The sequence below is a fragment of the Pongo abelii genome, chromosome 6 (genome assembly GCF_028885655.2).
Source record: "Pongo abelii isolate AG06213 chromosome 6, NHGRI_mPonAbe1-v2.0_pri, whole genome shotgun sequence".
Taxonomy (NCBI): domain Eukaryota; kingdom Metazoa; phylum Chordata; class Mammalia; order Primates; family Hominidae; genus Pongo; species Pongo abelii.
In genome coordinates this window covers 26,128,846-26,150,342 of record NC_071991.2, presented here as the reverse complement: position 1 = coordinate 26,150,342, position 21,497 = coordinate 26,128,846, and the positions used below count along the sequence as shown (strand labels likewise).

General features: G+C 39.1%; 1 long non-coding RNA gene across 1 annotated transcript in view; it reads left to right on the top strand.

Moving 5' to 3' along the window:
- The window catches only part of LOC129060634 (uncharacterized), a 91,740-nt gene extending 75,027 nt beyond the window's left edge, over positions 1 to 16,713 (top strand). Inside the window, exon 6 of the long non-coding RNA XR_008527478.1 lies at positions 14,724 to 16,713. This is a non-coding gene — a long non-coding RNA (uncharacterized LOC129060634). The remainder of the gene's footprint in view (positions 1 to 14,723) is intronic.
- Positions 16,714 to 21,497: the final 4,784 nt, after the last annotated feature.

The window sequence follows — 21,497 nt, the reverse complement described above, 5'->3', positions numbered from 1 at the left end:
TAATGGACAGTCTTTAAACAAGACCTGGTTACTTTGTACAGCAATAGGAACATACATGGAATGTAAATAGAGAGGAGACAATTGCCATAAATCCTGATGGGTGGGAAGGAATGAACAGATAACACATGTGTGAGGTCCAAAGGTCAATGGAAAACCAAAGTTTTAAATGTAGCTTGGGAAGCTCTGCTGCAATAGAACTGATTCTCTTTCTCTCAAACAGGGTATTGCTCTGTCACCCAAGCTGGAGTCTCATAATCTCAGTTTACTGCAGCCTTGACCTCCTGTTGTCAAGCAATTCTCTCACCTCAGTCAGCCAAGTAGCGGGGATTACAGGCATGCACCATCACACCTGGTTAATTTTGTTTATTTTTTAAGTAGAAATGAGGTCTCACTATGTTGCCTAGGCTGGTCTCAAACTCAAGCAATCCTTCTGCCTTGGCCTCACAAAGTGCTTTGGTTACAGATATGAGCCACTGTGTTTGTCCTGGAATTGGTTCTTGAGAATTTGAGCTTTCTTTCTCTTGTGGCCACAGAGAAAAATTTTCTACCTATGCTTATAATGTTCTTAAATCCTTAAAGGTTTCTCCTGTCCCTCCAATGATTTTCCAGTGCATACACAGTTAGAGCCAAAGTCCTCTTCTTATCTTGGGAGGGCCTGCGTGATCTGACTGCCCTTCCATTGCTTTTGGAGATCTGTGGCAATCTGTGCATATTTTCTGAGACCTGTATGTTATTTTTAATGTTCTGTTTGTGCCTTATGTCAAAATCGTTTGAGGAATAATGGAGAAATTGAGATTTCACTCAGAAATTCCAGAAACACCAGGGACAGATGTCGTATGTTTTAATCTTTGTAATTTCCACTTAATAGAGTTTTCATATGTGATCTTAAAGAAAATCAGACTTTGAATTTTCATCATAGCACAAAGCATCTTACTAAATGTGAGAATAATTATCAATTTTATTTAAAAAATTTATATTAGAAGAAACTCAGCTTAGAAATTTGAACTCCATATGTTTAATCCTTCTAGTGTAGAATATTTTTTATTTCTACTCACCTCAGGAAATTCATAAAGAAACTAATGTCAGAGAGGAACTTGGACGATTACCCAGCATATCGTAAATTTTAATTGTTACTTATTTATAATAATTTTATTTTAAAATTATGTCGGCCGGGCATGGTGGCTTGTAACCCCAGCACTTTGTAACCCCAGCACTTTGGGAGGCCAAGGTGGGCAGATCATCTGAGGTCGGGAGTTTGAGACCAGCCTGGCCAACATGGTGAAACCCTGTCTCTACTAAAAATACAAAAATTAGCCAGGCATGGTGGTGTGCACCTGTAATCCCAGCTATTTGGGTGGCTGAGGCAGGAGAATCACTTGAACCTAGGAGATGAAGGTTGCAGTGAGCCAAGATCGTGCCACTGCACCCCAGCCTGAGTGACAGAGTGAGACTCCATCTAAAAAAAAAATAAACAAAAATAAAATTATGTCTTCTTTAACATAAATATTATCAGGATTATGTGCTATATGTGTTCACTTTGTAATCTGAAATATGCCAGATTTGCCTGTAATTCTAGATTTAAAAGTTCTGAAATAAAATGGTTGATTTTACATGCTTTTTTAAAAAATTATTTTACTTTAAGTTCTGGGATACATGTGCAGAATGTGCAGGTTTGTTATATAGGTATACATGTACCACAGTTGTTTGCTGCACTTATCAACCCGTCATCTAGGTTTTAAGCCCAGCATGCATTAGGTATTTGTCCTAATGCTCTCCCTCCCCTTGCCCCCCATCCCCTGACAGGCCCTGGTGTGTGATGTTTCCCTCCCTGTGTCCATGTGTTCTCATTGTTCAACCCCCACTTTTGAGTGAGAGCATGCAGTGTTTGGTTTTCTGTTCCTGTGTTAGTTTGCTGCTGCTGATGGCTTCCAGCTTTATCCATATCCCTGCAAAGGACATGATCTCATTCCTTTTTATGGCTGCATAATATTCTATGGTGTATATGTACCACATTGTCTTTACGTAGTCTATCGTTGATGGGCATTTGGGTTGGTTCCATGTCTTTGCTATTGTAAACAGTGCTACAATAAGCATATGTGTGCCTGTGTCTTTATATATTCCTTTGGGTATACACCCAGTAATGGGGTTGCTGGGACAAATGGTATTTCTGGTTCTAGATCCTTGAGGAATCACCACACTGTCCTCCACCATTGTCAAATTAATATACATTTCCACCAACAGTGTAAAAGCATTCCTATTTCTCTACAGCCTTGCCAACATCTATTGTTTCTTGACATTTTAATAATTGCCATTCTGACTGGCGTGAGATGATATCTCATTATGGTTTTGATTTGCATTTCTCTAATGATCAGTGATGTTGAGCTTTTTTTCGTATGTTTGTTGGCTGCATGAATGTCTTCCTTTGAGAAGTGTCTGTTCATATCCTTTGCTCACTTTTTGATGGGGTTGTTTTTTTCTTATAAGTCTGTTTAAGTTCCTTGTAGATTCTAGATATTAGACCTTTGTTGGATGGGTAGATTACAGAAATTTTCTCCCGTTCTGTAGGTTGCCTGTTCACTCTGATGTAGTTTCTTTTGCTGTTTAATTAGATCCCATATGTCAATTTTGGCTTTTGTTGCAATTGCTTTTGGTGTTTTTGTCATGAAATCTTTGCCCATACCTATGTCCTGAATGGTATTGCCTAGGTTTTCTTCTAGCGTTTTTATGGATGTTGGTTTTACATTTAAATCTTTAATTCATCTTGAGTTAGTTTTTGTATAAGGTATAAGGAAGGGGTCCAGTTTCAGTTTTCTGCAGATGGCTAGCCAGTTTTCCTAGCACCATTTATTAAATAGGGAATCCTTTCCCCATTGTTTGTTTATGTCAGGTTTGTCCAAGATCAGATGGTTGTAGATGTGTGGTGTTATTTCTGAGGTCTCTGTTCTGTTGCATTCGTCTGTCTGTTTTGATACCAGTACCATGCTGTTTTGGTTACTGTTGCCTTGTAGTATAGTTTGATGTCAGGTAGCATGATGCCTTTCTTTTTGCTTTGGATTGTCTTGGCTATACAGGCTCTTTTTTGATTCCATATTTTTTTTTTTTTTTTTTTTGGAGACAGTTTCACTCTTGTTGCCCAGGCTGGAGTACAATGACGTGATCTTGGCTCACTACAACCTCCACCTCTTGGGTTCAAGCAATTCTCCTGCCTCAGCCTCTCGAGTAGCTGGGATTACAGGCATGTGCCACCATGCCCAGCTAATTTTGTATTTTTAGTGGAGATGGGGTTTCTCCATGTTGGTTAGGCTGGTCACAAACTCCTGACCTCAGTTGATCTGCTTGCCTCTGCCTCCCAAAGTACTGGGATTACAGGCGTGAGCCACTGTACCTGTCCATGAAATTTAAAATATTTTTTTCTAATTCTGTGAAGAATGTTAATGGTAGTTTAATGGGAATAGCAATGAATCTGTAAATAACTTTGGGCAGTATGGCCATTTTCATGATATTGATTCTTCCTATCCATGAGGATGGAATGTTTTTCTAATTGTTTGTGTCCTCTCTTATTTCCTTGAGGGGTGGTTTGTAGTTCTCCTTGAAGAGGTCCTTCACATCCCTTGTTAGCTGTATTCCTAGGTATTTTATTCCCTTTGTAGCAATTGTGAATGGGAGTGCATTCATGATTTGGCTCTCTGCTTGTCTATTATTGGTGTATAGGAATGCTTGTGATTTTTGCACATTGACTTTTGTATCCTGAGACTTTGCTGAAGTTGCTTATCAGCTTAATGAATTTTTGGGTGGAGACAATGGGGTTTTCTAAATATACAATCATGTCATCTGCAAACAGAGACAATTTGACTTTCTCTCTTCCTATTTGAATACCCTTTCTTTCTTTCTCTTGCCTGATTGCCCTGGCCAGAACTTTCAATACTATGTTGAATAGGAGTGGTGAGAGAAGACATCCTTGTCTTCTGCCAGTTTTTAAAGGGAATGCTTCCAGCTTTTGCCCATTCAGTATGATATTGGCTATGGGTTTGTCATAAATAGCTCTTATTATTTTGAGATATGTTCCATCGATACCTAGTTTATTGAGAGGTTTTTTTTTTTAACATGAAGGGATGTTGAATTTTATTGGAGGCCTTTACTGCATCTATTGAGATAATCATGTGGTTTTTGTCATTGGTTCTGTTTATGTGCTGGATTACGTTTATTGATTTGTGTATGTTGAACCAGCCTTGCATCTCAAGGATGAAGCCGACTTGATCGTGGTGGATAAGCCTTTTGATGTGCTACTGGATTTGGGTTGCCACTATTTTATTGAGGATTTTTGCATTGATATTCATTGGGGATATTGACCTGAAGTTTTCCTTTTTTACTATGTCTCTGCCAGGTTTTGGTATCAGGATGATACTGGCCTCATAAAATGAGTTAGGGAGGAGTCCCTCCTTTTCAGTTGTTTGGAATAGTTTCAGAAGAAATGGTACCAGCTCCTCTTTGTACTTTTGGTAGAATTCAGCTGTGAATTCAACTGGTCTTGAGTTTTTTTGTTGGTAGGCTATTAATTATTGCCTAAATTTCAGAACTTGTTATTGGTTTATTCAAGGATTTAACTTCTTCTTGGTTTAGCCTTGGGAGGGCGTATGTGTCCAGAAATTTATCCATTTCTTCTAGATTTTCAGTTTATTTGCATAGAGGTGTTTATAGTATTCTCTGATGGTAGTTTGTATTTCTGTGGGATCAGCGGTGATATCCTCTTTATCATTTTTTACTGTATCTATTTGCTTCTTTTTCTTTTCTTCTTTATTAGTCCAGCTAGCAGTCTATCTATTTTGTTAATTTTTTCAAAAAAACAGCTCCTGGATTCATTGATTTATTTGAAGGGCTTTTCGTGTCTCTATATCCTTCAGTTCTGCTCTGATCTTTATTTCTTGTCTTCTGCTAGCATTTGGATTTCTTTGCTTTTGCTTCTCTAGTTCTTTTAATTGTGATGTTAGGGTGTTGATTTGAGATCTTTCTTTCCTTCTTTCTTTTTTTTTTTTTTCCACTTCTTTAACATTTTTTAATATCCCAGGAGGATAAATCCCAATATTATAATTATGTATGGATGGTGGTATTGTTACAGAAGGTAGCTAATCAGACACCAGCAGGGCAGGAGAGGGCCTCTCCACCAGGAATGTCAGGCCACCATCAGGTGATGGTCAGGTGGCCATTAAACTGCCTTTCTAAAACAATAATTGGTCGCAGCTGGCACCAGGGAAAGGCAGTCTCCCAACAGATAGAAAAAACCCTGAAACTGATGATCGGCAGCTTCTCAGTAACATCTCCAGCTCAAGTATGCACACTAAGAAGCAAAATGGCAGAATTTAACTTGTGTATGACCTTCCTCTAGGAACACTGGACTGGTAAAGGAAAAACTGCCTCATGTGAGCATGTGTGCTCCCAGACAGGGCGGCCGGGCAGAGGCGCTCCTCACATCCCAGGCGGGGCGGCCGGGCAGAGGCGCTCCTCACATCCCAGACGATGGCGGCCGGGTAGAGGCGCTCCTCACCTCCCAGACGGGGCGGCCGGGCAGAGGCGCTCCTCACCTCCCAGACGGGGCGGCCGGGCAGAGGCGCTCCTCACTTCCTCCCAGACGGGGTGGCGGCCGGGCAGAGGCGCTCCTCACTTCCTCCCAGACGGGGTGGCGGCCGGGCAGAGGCGCTCCTCACCTAGCAGACGGGGTGGCGGCCAGGCAGAGGCGCTCCTCACCTCCCAGACGGGGCGGCCAGGCAGAGGCGCTCCTCACTTCCCAGACGGGGCGGCGGGGCAGAGGCGCTCCTCACCTCCCAGACGGGGTGGCGGCCGGGCAGAGGCGCTCCTCACCTCCCAGACGGGGCGGCCAGGCAGAGGCGCTCCTCACTTCCCAGACGGGGTGGCGGCCGGGCAGAGGCGCTCCTCACCTCTCAGACGGGGCGACCGGGCAGAGGCGCTCCTCACATCCCAGACGATGGGCTGCCGGGCAGAGGCGCTCCTCACTTCCTAGACGGGGTGGCGGAGGGGCAGAGGCTGTAATCTTAGCACTTTAGGGGGCCAAGGCAGGCGGCTGGGAGGTGGAGGTTGTAGGGAGCCGAGATCAGGCCACTGCACTCCAGTCTGAGCGACATTGAGCATTGAGTGAGGGAGACTCCGTCTGCAATCCCAGCACCTCTGGAGGCCGAGGCGGGCAGATCACTGGAGGCCAGGAGCTGGAGACCAGCCCGGTCAACACGGTGAAACCCTGTCTCCACCAAAAATACAAAAACCAGTCAGGCGTGGCGGCCTGCGCCTGCAATCCCAGGCAATCGGCAGGGCGAGGCAGGAGAATCACAGGAGCCCGAGGCAGGGAGGCTGCAGCGAGCAGAGATCACGGCAGTACGGTCCAGCTTTGGCAACAGAGGGAGACCGAAAAAAGAAGGAGAGAGAGACCGAAAAAAGGGGAGAGGGGGAGGGGGAGCCTCTTTTTTTTTTTTTTTTTTTTTGAGACAGAGTCTCGCTCTTGTTCTGTAGGCTGGAGTGTAATGGTGCAATCTCGGCTCACTGCAACCTCCACCTCCCAGCTTCAAGCGATTCTCCTGCCTCAGCCTCCTGAGCAGCTGGGACTACAGGCACCTGCCACCACGCTTAGCTAATTTTTGTATTTTTAGTAGAGATGGGGTCTCACCATGTTGGCCAGGCTGGTCTCGAACTCCTGACCTCAGGCGATCTGCCCACCTAGGCCTCCCAAAGTACAGGGATTACAGGCGTGACCCACTGTGCCCAGCCGATTTGAGATATTTCTAGCTTTCTGATTTGGACATTTTGTGCTACAAATTTTCCTCTTAATCTCGCGTTAGCTGTGTCCCAGAGATTCTGGTATGTTGTCTCTTTGTTCTCATTGGTTTCAAAGAACTTGATTTCTGCCATAATTTCATTATTCACCCAGTAGTCCTTCAGAAGCAGGTTGTTCAATTTCCATGCAGTTGTGCGGTTTTGAGTAAGTTTCTTAATCCTGAGCTCTAATTTGTTTGCACTGTGGTTATAATTTTAGTTCTTTTGCATTTGCTGAGGAGTGTTTTACTTCCAGTTATGTGGTTGATTTTACAGTAAGTGCCATGTGGCACTGAGAAGAATGCATATTCTGTTGATTTGGGGTGGAGAGTTTTGTAGATGTCTGCTAGGTCCCCTTGATCCAGAGCTGAATTAAAGTTCTGAATATTCTTGTTAATCTTCTGTCTCATTGATCTAATATTGACAGTGGGGTGTTAATAACATGCTTGAGTTTATATGTCATATAAAAAGTAAATTAAATAATTTTTATTCACCCTGCACCTATTAAAATGTTCGCATCTTATGTTTATTGCATGCAAAACATTATTAGCATTTTTCATCCACTTTTTTTACCCTTCACATAAATGATAATATAATTTATTCCTAATTGTTCCTTTAATATATGTTTCATACTGTATTTTATAATATTCACAGTGCTTCTGCACTTGGAAATAAAAGGCTTTTAGTTACTTCTTAAGGCTGGATTATAGCCTTTCCAGTTTGTGTAAGAAAAGCAGCAATATATTAATAACAAAGAAGTTTTTCTGGTATCATTTTATGCTTATTCTTTAATCTTTAATTTTTATCAAAGTGTTTACTAAATAATCATAATGCATTTTGGTGAAATGTTATTGCCGTCACTGTGATACTAATAATTTAAAAACTGTGCTCTTTTTTTGTTTGTTTGTTTTGTTTTTTGAAGTGGAGTTTGTCTCTGTCACCCAGGCTGGAGTGCAGTGGTGCGATCTCGGCTCACTGCAGCTTCTGCTTCCCAGGTTCAAGTAATTCTCTTGCCTCAGCCTCCACTTGAGTAGCTGGGAATACAGGCATGCACCACCACACCTGGCTAATTTTTGTATTTTTAGTAGAGACAGGGTGTCACCATGTTGGCCGGGCTGGTCTTGAATTTCTGACCTTAGGTAATCCACCTGCCTTGACCTCCTAAACTGCTGGGATTACAGCTGTGAGCCACTACGCCCAGCCAAATCTGTGTGCTCTTTATGCATTCCCAGTCATAGTGGAAAATTGTAGTTATCTAGAAAAAGTTTTCTAGATAAAATCTTAAGTAGTACACTATTTTTATTTAGGTTTTTATAGTTTAAAGTTTATTTTAAATTTGTTTTGCAATTTTATATTTCTGTGTTTCTAATTTCAGTGTAGGCCACCTTACATAATTTGTGTTTTAGTTTTTATTTATATATTATAGTTTTAATAGAAATATTCAACTTTGTATATTTTAAGAAAGTGTTGTTGGGCACGGTGGCTCACGCCTGTAATCCCAGCACTTTGGGAAGCTGAGGTGGGTGGATCACCTGAGGTTAGGAGCTCGAGACCAGCCTGACCAACATGGTGAAACCCCATCTCTACTAAAAATACAAAAATTAGCTAGGCTTGGGTGGTGAGCACCTGTTATCCCAGCTACTTGGGAGGCTGAGGCAGGAGAATTGCTTGAACCCGGGAGGCGGCGGAGGTTGCAGTGAGTCGAGATCAAGCCATTGCACTCCAGCCTGGGTGACACAGTGAGACTTCATCTCAAAAAAAAAAAAAAAAAAAAAAGAAAAAGAAAAAAAAAGAAAGAAAGAAAAAGAAGGTGTTAAGAAAAAGTTAGATATGCATGTCATATGTCACTTGACTTATGTTCCTTGACTCAAATTGTCTGTTGGCAGTTTAACTATCTATGTTTTTGTTTGCCTGTATAAATATCCTCTCTTTTTTTATGGTGTATTATTTTTGGTTGGTGATCAATGGTTGTTCATCCTGTCTAGGTGAGTAGTCATGAAAGTTGTCTTAATTTCCACATCTGTTTATTGGACAATCCATATTATTTTTGTAGAAGAGAAATATTTTGTGATTCAAAGGTAATTTTTGAAAAGTTTCATAACTCTGTATCTTTTTAGTTTTTATTGTTTATTTTCAATAGTGTTCAAAACCATATAAAATTTATAATCTTAAATATTTTTAATGTGTAGTTCAGTCATGTTAAGTATAGTGACATTATCATGCAACGTATCTTTAGAACATTGTTATCTTCCAAACCAAAATTCAATACACGTGAAAAAACTACCCATTGTTTTTCTATTGCCTAGATCTTTCCAAATATCATTTTATTTCTTGTTTATTGATATCTCATATAAGTGGATTCAGACAATATCTGGTTTTTGTGACTACCTACTTTATTTAACATGTTGTTAAGATTTATATTTTTTACATGTTACCTTTTCTGCTTTTGAAAAGCTGAGTAATATTTTATTATTTTTATATTCCAAATTATATTTATTCATTCATTTGATGAGGAAAGTTTGGGCTTCTTTGACCTATCTGCTTTTGCAAATAATGCTGCAATAAATATGGGTATGCAAATAACTCTTGACTGCATATGGGAAGCTTTATTTCTGAGTACTCTGTTATGTTTTGTTGTTCTGGTTGAATGCCTTTATGCTAGTATCAAACTGCTTTAGCTATTGTAGCTTCAGAATGTATTTTAAAATCAGGGATTGTAGGCTGAGCATGGTGGCTCATGCCTGTAATCCCAGCACTTTGGGAGGATGAGGCAGGTGGACCACTTGAGGCCAGAAGTTTGAGACAAGCCTGGTCAACACGGTGAAACCACGCCTCTACTAAAAATCCAAAAATTAGCTGGAAATAGTGGCACACGACTGTAATCCTAGCTACTCGAAAGGCTGACGCATGAGAATCACTTGATCCTTGGAGGCAGAGGTTGCAGTGAGCTGAGATCACATCACTGTACTCCAGCCTCGGTGACAGAGTGAGACTCCATCTCAAAAAAAAAAAAAAAAAGTGTGATGTCTCCAACATTGCTTTTGATTTTTGAAAATTGTTTGGCTCTTCATGGTCACTTCATATTCATATGATTTGGGGGTTGTTTTTTCTATTTATGCAAAAATAAACTGAGAATTTGAAAAGGATTGCATTGAATCTGTGGCTCACTTTAAGTAGTATATCATCTACCTAAAGACATCTTCATAATATTGTTTTCCCACCCTTAAAGAAGAGTATGCTCAAGAGTGTATTGTTTAACTTCTATATATTTGTGAATGTTTCAGATTTCCTTCTCTTATTTTATTCCATTTTGGTCATAAATAATAATCAGTAAGTTTTCAATTTTTAAAAATTTGTGAAGACTTGTTTTATGACCTAACGTGTAGTATCAAGAAGAATGTTTTATGAGATATTCAGAAGGTTGTGTATTTTGTTGGGTGGAGTGTTTGCTATACATCTATTAGGTGTGATTTTACAGTGTTTCAAGTCTTCTGCTCCCTGTGTGTTTTGTACTTTAATTTTGTCAATGTTTACTTTATAAATTAAAAACCCTGATGTGAGATATAAATGTAGATATAGATATATGCTCACATAAACACACAGACAGACACACATATACAATTGTCATAGGTTTTCAATGAATGAACTCTTTTATTAAAGTCTTTTTTGCCTCTTGTAGTTTTGAATTAAAGTGTATTTTATGAAATATGACAAATTTTGACTTAAAATGTGTTTTGTCCAATTAATTGCAATCTCTTATGCTCTCATTCAGTTAACATTTGCATGAAATATCTTTTTGTTTGTTTTTGTTTTTTGAAATATCTGCTTTTTTTTTTTTTTTTGAGATGGAGTCTTGCTCTTTTTCCCATGCTGGAGCGTAGTGGCGTGATCTTGGCTCTCTGCAACCTCCACCTCCCAGGTTCAAGCAATTCTCATGCCTCAGCCTCTCGAGTAGCTGGGATTACACACACTCACCACCACGCCCTACTAATTTTTGTATTTTTTGTAGAGACAGAGTTTCACCATGTTGGCCAGGCTGGTCTCGAACTCCTGACATCAGGTGATCCACCCACCTTGGCCTCACAAAGTGCTGGGATTACAGGTGTGAGCCACTGCGCCTGGCCTGAAATATCTTTTTTTATACTGCCACTTTTAGTCTATTTTTGTCATTAGATCTAAAGTGAAACTGTTGTACACAGAATATAGTTGGAGCTTTTAATGCAATTAAAAATTTTTTTTTGTAATATATGATTGTTATTTGGGAAAGTTAGTTCCTAAATATTTAAATAATATTCTGAAAGAAGATGACTTACTATTGCCTTGTTATTAATTTTTTTATTTGATTATTGTAACTATTGTGTTCTCTTTTTCTTTCACTTTGTCTTCTTTGCTGTCTCATTTGTTTTCATATTGACAGATTTTAGTTCCTTTCTCATTTTTTATGGAATATCTTTCTAGGTAGTTTATTTATGTTTACCATGGACATTACATAAGACCTCTTAAAGTTACAACAATATATTTTAAACTGGAAAGATCTTCAGTTGCATCCAATTTTTTTTTTTTTTTTTTGAGATGGAGTCTTGCTTCTTCACCCAGGCTGGAATGCAGTGGTGCGATCTCAGCTCACTGCAACCTCCACCTCCTGGGTTCAAGCAACTCTGCCTCAGCCTCCCGAGTAGCTGGGATTACAGGCACGTGCCAACACACCCAGCTAATTTTTGTATTTCTACTAGAGACTGGGTTTCACCACATTGGCCAGGCTGGTCTTGAACTCCTGACCTCAAGTGATCTGCCCTCCTTGGCCTCCCAAAGTGCTGGGATTACAGGTGTGAGCCACTGCGCCCGGCCCCAATTTTTTTAAAGTACATCTGCCCTCAACTTTGTTATTGATGTCACTAATTGTATCTTTTTATATTAACAGGTGTTTATAACTATATTTGTTCTTTTGTCTATCATGTTTATGAGTACAGTCAGTGTTTGCTGCATCATCATTTTATCATTGCACAGTTTTATATGTGTGTTACGTATATGGCTTTTCCAGAGAGTTATGTATTTTCATATGATGTGTTGTTTTCTAGCATTTTATTTTCAATGGAAGGGACTCCCTTTAGCACTTTTAGTAGGGCAGGTCTACTGGCGATGCACTTATTTATTTATTTATTTATTTATTTATTTATTGAGACAGAGCCTTGCTCTGTCACCCAGGCTGGAGTGCAGTAGCGTGATCTCTTCTCACTGCAAGCTCCGCCTCCTGGGTTCACACCATTCTCCTGCCTCAGCCTTCTGAGTAGCTGGGACTACAGGCTCCCACCACCACGCCCGGCCAATTTTTTGTATTTTTAGTAGAGACGGGGTTTCACTGAGTTAGCCAGATGGCCTCCATCTCCTGACCTCGTGATCCACCTGCCTCGGCCTCCCAAAGTGCTGGGATTACAGGCGTGAGCCACCGTGCCTGGCCAATATTTATTTATTTTGAGACTCATTTAAACCCGGGAGGCAGAGATTGCGGTGACTCAAGATAGTGCCACTGCACTCCAGCCTAAGCGACAGAGCGAGACTCTGTCTCAAAAAAAAAGTTAAAATACAAAATTTATTTTTATGTAAGACTAAAAGAAGCAAGAATTTGATTTTTGAAGAGTTGTAATTATATTAAAAGTTTATTGTTCAATAGCAAAGACTTGGAACCAACCCAAATGTCCATCAATGATAGACTGGATTAAGAAAACGTGGCACATATACACCATGGAATACTATGCAGCCATAAAAAAGGATGAGTTCATGTCCTTTGTAGGGACATGGATGAAGCTGGAAACCATTATTCTGAGCAAACTATCACAAGGACAGAAAACCAAACACCACATGTTCTCACTCATAGGTGGGAATTGAACAATGAGAACACTTGGACACAGGGTGGGGAACCTCACACACTGGGACCTGTCGTGGGGCCGGGGAAGAGGGGAGGGATAGCATTAGGAGATACACCTAATGTAAATGACAAGTTAACAGGTGCAGCATATCAACATGGCACATGTATACATATGTAACAAACCTGCACGTTGCGCACATGTATCATAGAACTTAAAGTATAATAATAATTTTAAAAAAATAAAAAAATAAAGTTTATTGTTTTACATGGAAGGAATTTTAGATTTTTTGAAATGTGAATATTAATGAGCATTTGGTTACCTTGTAATTTTTTTTTCATTTTGAAGAAGAATTTTTCTGGTAATAGTATTCTTCCCTGGAAATTTTTCTCTTTCAGGACTTTAACCGTGTTTCTCAACTTTTTTTTCTGGCCTGTAGGGACTCTGTGGATAAATCCACTGCCAGTCTCATTGTAACAAACTTATAGACAACACATTAGATTTCTTTTGCTGCTTCCAAGATTCCATACTTGTCTATGACTCCTCCTCTCCTCTCCTCCCCTCCCCTCCCCTTGCCTCCCCTCCCCTCGCCTCCCCTCCCCTCCCCTCTCCTCTCCTTTCCTCTCCTCTCCTCTGACAGAATCTCATTCTGTTGTCCAGGCTGGAGTGCACTGGTGCAATCTTGGCTCACTGCAGGCTTCACCTCCCAGGTTCAAGCAATTCTCCCGCCTCAGCCTCCCGAGTAGCTGAGATTAAAGGTATTATTAGTAGAGACAGGGTTTCACCATGTTGCCTGGGCTGGTCTCGAACTCCTGACCTCAGGTGATCTGCCTGCCTCAGCCTCCCAAAGTGCTGGGATTACAGGCATGAGCCACCACACCCAGCCTATCTATGACTTTAAAATTTTTGTTTATAATCTGTCTTGTTATGAGTCACTTTGTGTTTATCCTAAAGTATGTTAAGCTTCTTGATTTTTTACAAGTGTTTTCTTTATGTTTGAGGATTTTTCAGTCATTATATCTTAATATATTCTTTAGCTCCATAGTTTTTGTTTCTTTTTATACTTTTAATCTTTTGGCTGATATTCTCATTTTCCTGCTTTCATTTACTTGTCTGTTTTCCCATTTTATGCATTGAACATCACTCAGATAGTTATTTTGAATTTTTCAGGTAATTGGTATTTCTCCATTTCTTTAGGGTTGATATATGGATATTTATAGAGGGTTTTGAGGGCCATATTATGGTGAAACTTTGTATATGTTGTAAACTTTTATTGAAATTTGTGCATTTACAAAAAGCTTCTTGTCACAGTATTTATAAAGTGGCTTTGTCATGAGGGAGTCTGATACCAGTTGACCAAGCTAGAGATTCTAGAACCCTCTCAGACTTGTTCTTCAGGATGTGTCTACCCTGGAATTGTTTGTACATTTTTTAAATTAATGAAGTTTGCCTGTGTTTCTTCTTAAGAGACTATAATCACTTGCTATACCTGTTGTTTATTTGTGATACTGACCTCTCTGTACTGCTGTAAGAATTATTTATCTTTGCTCTCAGCAGAAGCAGCCTGTCATTCAAAGTATAGCACCATTCCTTTTAGAACTTTGTGTTATAGGAGACAAAAAACAGTCTTTAAAAAGTTCCCTAAAAGCTAGAAGTATGGACATCTCTGCCAGTATTTTCTTTCTCTCTTGAGGGAGAAGTCAGAAATTTACTTCTAGAGGCATCATGCTGCATTGGAGAGGAAGAAGGGTTGTAATGGGTAAATGTAACACACTTTCCTTCTTCTATTTGGCCCTTGGCATTGTGCTAACCTGTAGTGCTGCAAACTCTTAATTTTTAGAATTATTACAATGGAATTTCGTTAAGTATATTCTTGTTAAGTGTGTATGTATATAAAGATCTGTGGTATTTTATTATGCCATCTTGCTCATGTACTTGGTAGAACTTTATACATTAGATGTGTAAAGCATATTCACCTGAGTCTAGTAAGTGGGATAATTTTTTTTCTTTCTTCCAATGGTGTCTTCTATTTCACTGAAGATAAATTGCCAAAGCAAAGCAAAATACATTAATTCCAAAGTGTAATACTGAGAAGACATGGAAACTGCAATCTTCAGAATTTACACATAAGAAAAGACTGAAAAATTGTGGGTGAGTGTATGGGGCATGTTACAATGGACTTAACCAATGTTCATCCACTATTCATAGCAGAATCTTTCAATGTAATAAATGTGTGAAAGTCTTTAGTAAATCTTCAATAATAAATAGACATAAGACATGCTGGACATATTGGAGAGAAAGATTTTAAATGTAAAAAAAAAACAGATTATTTTAAATGTCTTAAATTGTAAGTCAACATCAGAGAATCAATACTGGATGGAATCCCCACAAATGTAAATAATGCGGCAAAGGCTTTAATAAGTGCTCACACTTAACTGAAAATAAGGGAAGTCATCTTGGAGAGAAACATTGCAAATGTAATGAATGTAGCCAAGTGGTTAAATCTTGCTCTACCCTTTCTATTATTAAGAGAATTTATGCTGAAAAGAAACCCAACGAATGTGAAAGATGTGGCAGAGTCTTTAAGTGGTCCTCATCCCTTACTCAGCATAAGAGAATTCATCCTGGAGAGAAATCTATAAATGTGACAAATGTGACATAGTCACAGTCTTCAACTTTTACTAAACGTATAATACTTTGTAGTGAAGAGAAACCCTACAAATGTGAAGAGTGTGGCAAAGCCTTTAAATTGTTTCTATACTTTACTTAACATAAGGACATTCATACTGCAGGGAAACCATATAAATGGGTAATATGTGGCAGAGCTTTTATATGGTTTTCATACCTTACTAGACATCAGATAACTCATCCTGGAGAGAAATTCTACAAATGCAAAGAATGTGGCAAAGCCTTTAATCAGAGCTCACACCTTAATGAACATAAGAACATTCATACTGGAGGGAAACCCTGAAAATGTATAGAGTGGGACAAAGCCTTTAACACTCAAATCTTGCTAATCATAAGGCAACTCATACCAAATAGAAACCATACAAATGTAAAGAATGTGCCAAAGCCTTTTACCAGTTCTTACACCTTACTGTACATGAGGAAATTTAAACCTGAGAAAAATTTTACAGATGTGAAGAATGTGGCAATGTCTGTAATACCTGTTATCTTACTTGATATGGAAGAGTTCATACCGACTAGTAGTGTTATCAATGTAATTACTGTCTAAAGACATTTTACAAAATACAAGCCTTAGATTGCAAAAAATTTTAGTGAAGAACAATATTGCAAATACAAAGACGAGTTCAATGCCTTCACTTGTATCATGGATCTTCTTGTACACAGGAGAAATTGTGCTGGAGAGAAATCCTCACACAGTTGCTCACACTTTATTCAACTTTAGAGAATTTGTATTGGAGACAAACACTACAAATATAATAAATGAAGAAAAACTGTTCTAAAAAATCAGAAAACATCAGAGTGTTCACATTAAATGATGTTTTTAGAAAACAGCAAAGTGTTCACATTAAATGAGATTTTTTCAGATTCAGTAAATGTAAAAAAATAAATATAGCCAAAGTAATCATCAGATAACTCACAGTAGAAATCAGTAAGGCACACACCACACTTTAGACATTAAGCAGAGTGTTGATTATAGAGATTAATCCAAAGTTAAGGCCGGGTTCGGTGACTCATACCTATAATCCCAGCACTTTCAGAGGCCAAGGCAGGTGGATTACTTGAGGTCAGGAGTTCAAGACCAGCCTGGCAAACATGATGAAATTCTGTCTCTACTAAAAATTAAAAAAATGTAGCAGAACCATAGTGGTGTGGCGCCTGTCCTCCCAGCTACTCGAGAGGCTGAGGCAGGAGAATCATTTAAACCTGGGAGGCGGAGGTTACGGTGACTCAAGATAGTGCCACTGCACTCCAGCCTAAGCGACAGAACAAGACTCTGTCTCAAAAAAAAAGTTAAAATACATAATTTATTTTTATGTAAGACTAAAAGAAGCAAGAGTTTGATCTTTGAAGAGTTATAATTATATTTGAAGTTTATTGTTTTATATTGAAAGAATTTTAGAGTTTTTGAAATGTGAATATTGATGTAATTAAACTCATCACTTGATGCTATGCCTTCATTTGTAGCATTTATTAAAAAGCATTTGATCAATTGTTGCGGGATTAAAGCTATGAGAAATTCTTCTGTATTAGATTGGCATCATTCATATTCTTTTTCATGAAATATTATGGATACTGAAATTTAAGATGCATGATCTTTATTAAACAAATGACAGAATAAGAAATATTATAATCATTAGATGTCATCAAATCACTGCAATGCATCAACAATTTATTAGAAATTAAACTTAGTATGGGGTCTAACTGAAAACACAATTCTTGCTGACAAACATATTGCTAATTTCACAACACTTAATTCTCAGATGCCCTAGGAAAAAGCATAGGCAGGGGAAGTATCACTGCAAAAGTAGCACACAGAAAGACTCTGGAGGGGCTTGGTCACAAATACTGTGTTGCCAATATTAGAAAACCCTAAAAATCCTAATGGAAGTTTTTCTCTCTCTTTTTTTTTTTTTTTTTTTTTAAGACAGAGTCTCACTCTGTCAACCAGGCTGGAGTGAAGTGGCTCAATTTTGGCTCACTGCAACCTCTGCCTCCCGGGTTCAAGTGATTCTTCTGCCTCAGCCTCCTGAGTAGCTGGGATTACAGGCATGCGCCACCACGCCTGGCTAATTTTTGTATTTTTAGTAGAGATAGGGTTTCACCCTGTTGGTCAGGCTGGTCTCGAACTCTTGACCTCATGATCCACCCGCCTCAGCCACCCAAAGTGCTGGGATTACAGGTGTGAGCCACCACACCTGGCCAGTTTTTTGTTTCTTTTTGTTGTTGTTGTCGATTGTTTTCTGGTCATCCCAACTAAGATATTAGTGAATAAACACTTTTTTTTTTTTTTTTTTGAGACGGAGTCTCGCTCTGTCACCCAGGCTGGAGTGCAGTGGCGCGATCTCGGCTCACTACAAGCTCCTTCTCCTGGGTTCACGCCATTCTCCTGCCTCAGCCTCCCGAGTAGCTGGAACTACAGGCGCCCGCCACCATGCCCGGCTAATTTTTTGTATTTTTAGTAGAGATGGGGTTTCACCGTGTTAGCCAGGATGGTCTCGATCTCCTGACCTCGTGATCTGCCCGCCTCGGCCTCCCAAAGTGCTGGGATTACAGGCGTGAGCCACCGTGCCTGGCAATAAACACTTTTTTTATCTAAAGGCTTCCAGTATCCTTTGTCATCATATCCATGTGCATAACAGTAAAGAGATAACGAGAGTCATACTAACTGTGTCAAATATTAAATTTGGAGAGATATTTCCAAGTTGGAAATGTACACTGAAAGTAGTTGAGGTTCTTTTCTCTCTGACATTACTATCTCTAAGTGCACAAAACAAAGACACACAGAATTAAAAATGCCTTATCGAATATTAAGATGCTTATGTGATTACATAATTTTGTACTGTTTAATTTTCTTAACAATTTTATGCCCTCATTGGTCACAAATAAACACTTATTATCAATATTTTGTCTTTTGATTTCAAAGTACCCTTACTTCATACTGTCTTTCATTTTAAGAATCATAGATAATAAAAGGACACTATCCCTACTGAAATAAAACATTAACATGTACATTTTATTAACAAAATTGAAACATACTTTTCAAATTTGTGAATATATCTTAAAAAGCAAATTGCAAATTTAAAATTTTATGAGACTGTATGAGTAAAAAATTCAGAGGTTTTTTTCGTTTTTTAGACAGAGACTCACTCTGTCGCCCAGGCTGGAGTGCAGTAGTGCCATCTCGGCTCACTGCAGCCTCTGCCTCCTGGGTTCCAGCGATTCTCCTGCTTCAGCCTCTTTAGTAGCTGGGATTACAGGTGTGTGCCACCATGTCCGGCTAATTTTTGTATTTTTAGTAGAGACAGGGTTTCACCATGTTGGTCAGGCTGGTCTCGAACTTGTTGACCTCAGGTGATCCGCCCGCCTTAGCCTCCCAAAGTGGAGGTACTACAGGCGTGAGCCACCATGCCCGGCCCAGAGTTTTTTTTTAATAAAAAGGGAATGCTATCTTCTTCAATTTTTGCAGATTATTATTCTTTCATTGCTAAAAAGTGTTACTCAGCCGATTAATATGAATAATATTTTATAACTTAGTTTTGTGATGAAATATGAAATACTATAACTGAATTTATGTTTATAATTATGCTTACTATTAAAAGGTTCTATATCTGTTATTTAGTAACTAACTCCACAAAAATCTAGTAAATGCCAAATGCAGATATTTCTAGTTTATAAAAATTAGAACATTTTTGTATTAGCAATTGCTATAACAGAATTAAACATTTTTTATGGTTATCTGCTACAAGCTAATAAATGAGAAAGGTTGAATAATAATCTTATGGTTTACTACATTTCAATTTTAGGTGGTTGTAAAGAGTATAAATGTACTAAAGTATTTCCAATTCTGAAAAAAAATGGGCGGGTGCTGTGGCTCACGCTTGTAATCCTAGCACTTTGGGAGGCCGAGGCAGGTGGATCACCTGAGGTCAGGAGTTAAAAATACAAAAATTAGCCGGGCATGGTGGCAAGTGCCTGTAATCCCAGCTACCCAGTAGGCTGAGGCAGGAGAATCGCTTGAACTAGGGAGGCGGAGGTGGCAGTGAGCTGAGATCACCCCATTTTACTCCAGCCTGGGTGACAAGAGCGAAACTCTGTCTCAAAAAAAAAGAAGAAAGAATGACTGAATTCTGAACAAGTTCCGCTATCTTTTATAATAACATTCAAAATTTTAGTTTTATATATACTGTGAATTAAAATTAGAAAAATGAGAAAATGTAAAATGCAATTCTAATTCAAAGGTAATATTACAAACTCTTTCAAAATTTTAAAAATCCTTTCAAAATTTATAGCCTAATAAAATTCATGAAATTGATCTTTTAATTTGGAAACTTCTACTGCATTTAGCTATTACTCACTAGGATATATTACTGAAATTATTAGAAGGGAATTATTTTAGCATTTTATTGAGAAAATTCTACCTCATTCAATCACTTACCTGAGTCTTGAACTCTCACTTTTAATAATGCTGGCAAATAGACATTTACCCAAATGAGTCCTGAAGTGAGTCTATGCATGAGGGATGAGGCCCCCAATATATACTTACAAGGAAGCCATGCCATTAGCACATCCCCCTCCAGACCCATAATTTTAATGTAAACTCTATAAGAATGACAAGTCCTAGCTTTCTGATAATTAGAAATGGAGCCACAAAAGGAAAAACTGAACAGAATTACTAGAAAACACAATAGGAATAACTGGGTTTTAAATTATTCTGTGTGAACTCACTTTTCCCGATAACTTTGGCCTGGTAGATTGTGTGGTCTTAGTCTTTGGCAGCAAAACCAATACCTCCCAATAACCAAAACATTAAAATAAATAGAACACAATGCCAGATTTCCCAATGTATGCCTGTGGTTGAAGTGATTCAGGGTGTCTTCTACATATATTCTCCAGCGGTCTCTAGTTTTTTCACAGTCAGAATTAGACCAAAAGCGCCTTTGTGGGAATTAGAAAAATGCTACCTCTATCAGACTTACATATGCAAAGTCCTCTGTCTTGCAGACAACACATCTGTGAGCCAGCGGACCAGACATGGGAGCAAAATACAGGCTGCTTTTCACCTCTTCTCTCAACTAACTTGTTGAGGTGCGTTTACTAAGAAGAGCAGAATGCCTCCATTTTAAGCTCCTTGAGTTTTGAGATAACCTGTCTTCTTCAAGAGATCTTGGCTGGGCGCTGTGGCTCACGCCTGTAATCCCAGCAGTTTGGGAGGCTGAGGTGGGCAGATCACCTGAGCTCAGAAGTTCAAGACCAGCCTGGCCAACATAGTGAAACCTACGTTGAACCTAAAAGTTAACCTTTTAGTCTCTACTAAAAATATAAAAATTAGCTGGGCGTGGTGGCGGGCACCTGTAATCCCAGCTACTCGGGAGGCTGAGGCAGGAGAATCGCTGGAACCCTGGAGGTGGAGGTTGCAGTGAGCCGGGATCGCGCCACTGCACTCCAGCCTGGGCAACAGAGCTAGACTCCGTCTCAAAAAAATAAAATAAAATAAATAATAATAATAGCTCCTCATTTGATCTCAGTCAGAACTACTCACGTTATATACTTTTTCTTTTTCTTTTCTTTTCTTTTTTTTTTTTGAGATGGAGTTTCGCTCTTGTTGTCCAGGCTGGAGTATGGTGGCCTGACCTCCACTCACTGCAAATCCCGCCTCCCCAGTTCAAGTGGTTCTCCTGCCTCAGCTTCCGGAGTAGCTGGGATTACAGGCGCCCGCCATCACGCCTCGCTATGTTTTTGGATTTTTAGTAGAGATGAGGTTTCACCATGTTGGCCAGGCTGGTCTTAAACTCCTGACCTCAGACGATCCACCTGCCTCAGCCTCCCAAAGTGCTGGGATTACAGGCATGAACCACCGCGCCTGGCTCACTTTATATACTTTTATTGTCCACAAGTTTTATTCTCACTGCTCTCTCCAACCCAATTTAATATATTATCTTCTGCCATTGATAGGCTTTCCTATGTTAACCCAGTTGGCGTTTTTAGGTATTGATTTGTCCTCTTGAAAGGCCTTTCAAGTTTAATTGAAATTTGTTTTTATTTTTCAAAGAAAAACTGTCATGTAAAAATCCTGTACTAAGAAAATATATTTATTAAAACTAAAGCCTTTAATAACTAAGCTCTTAG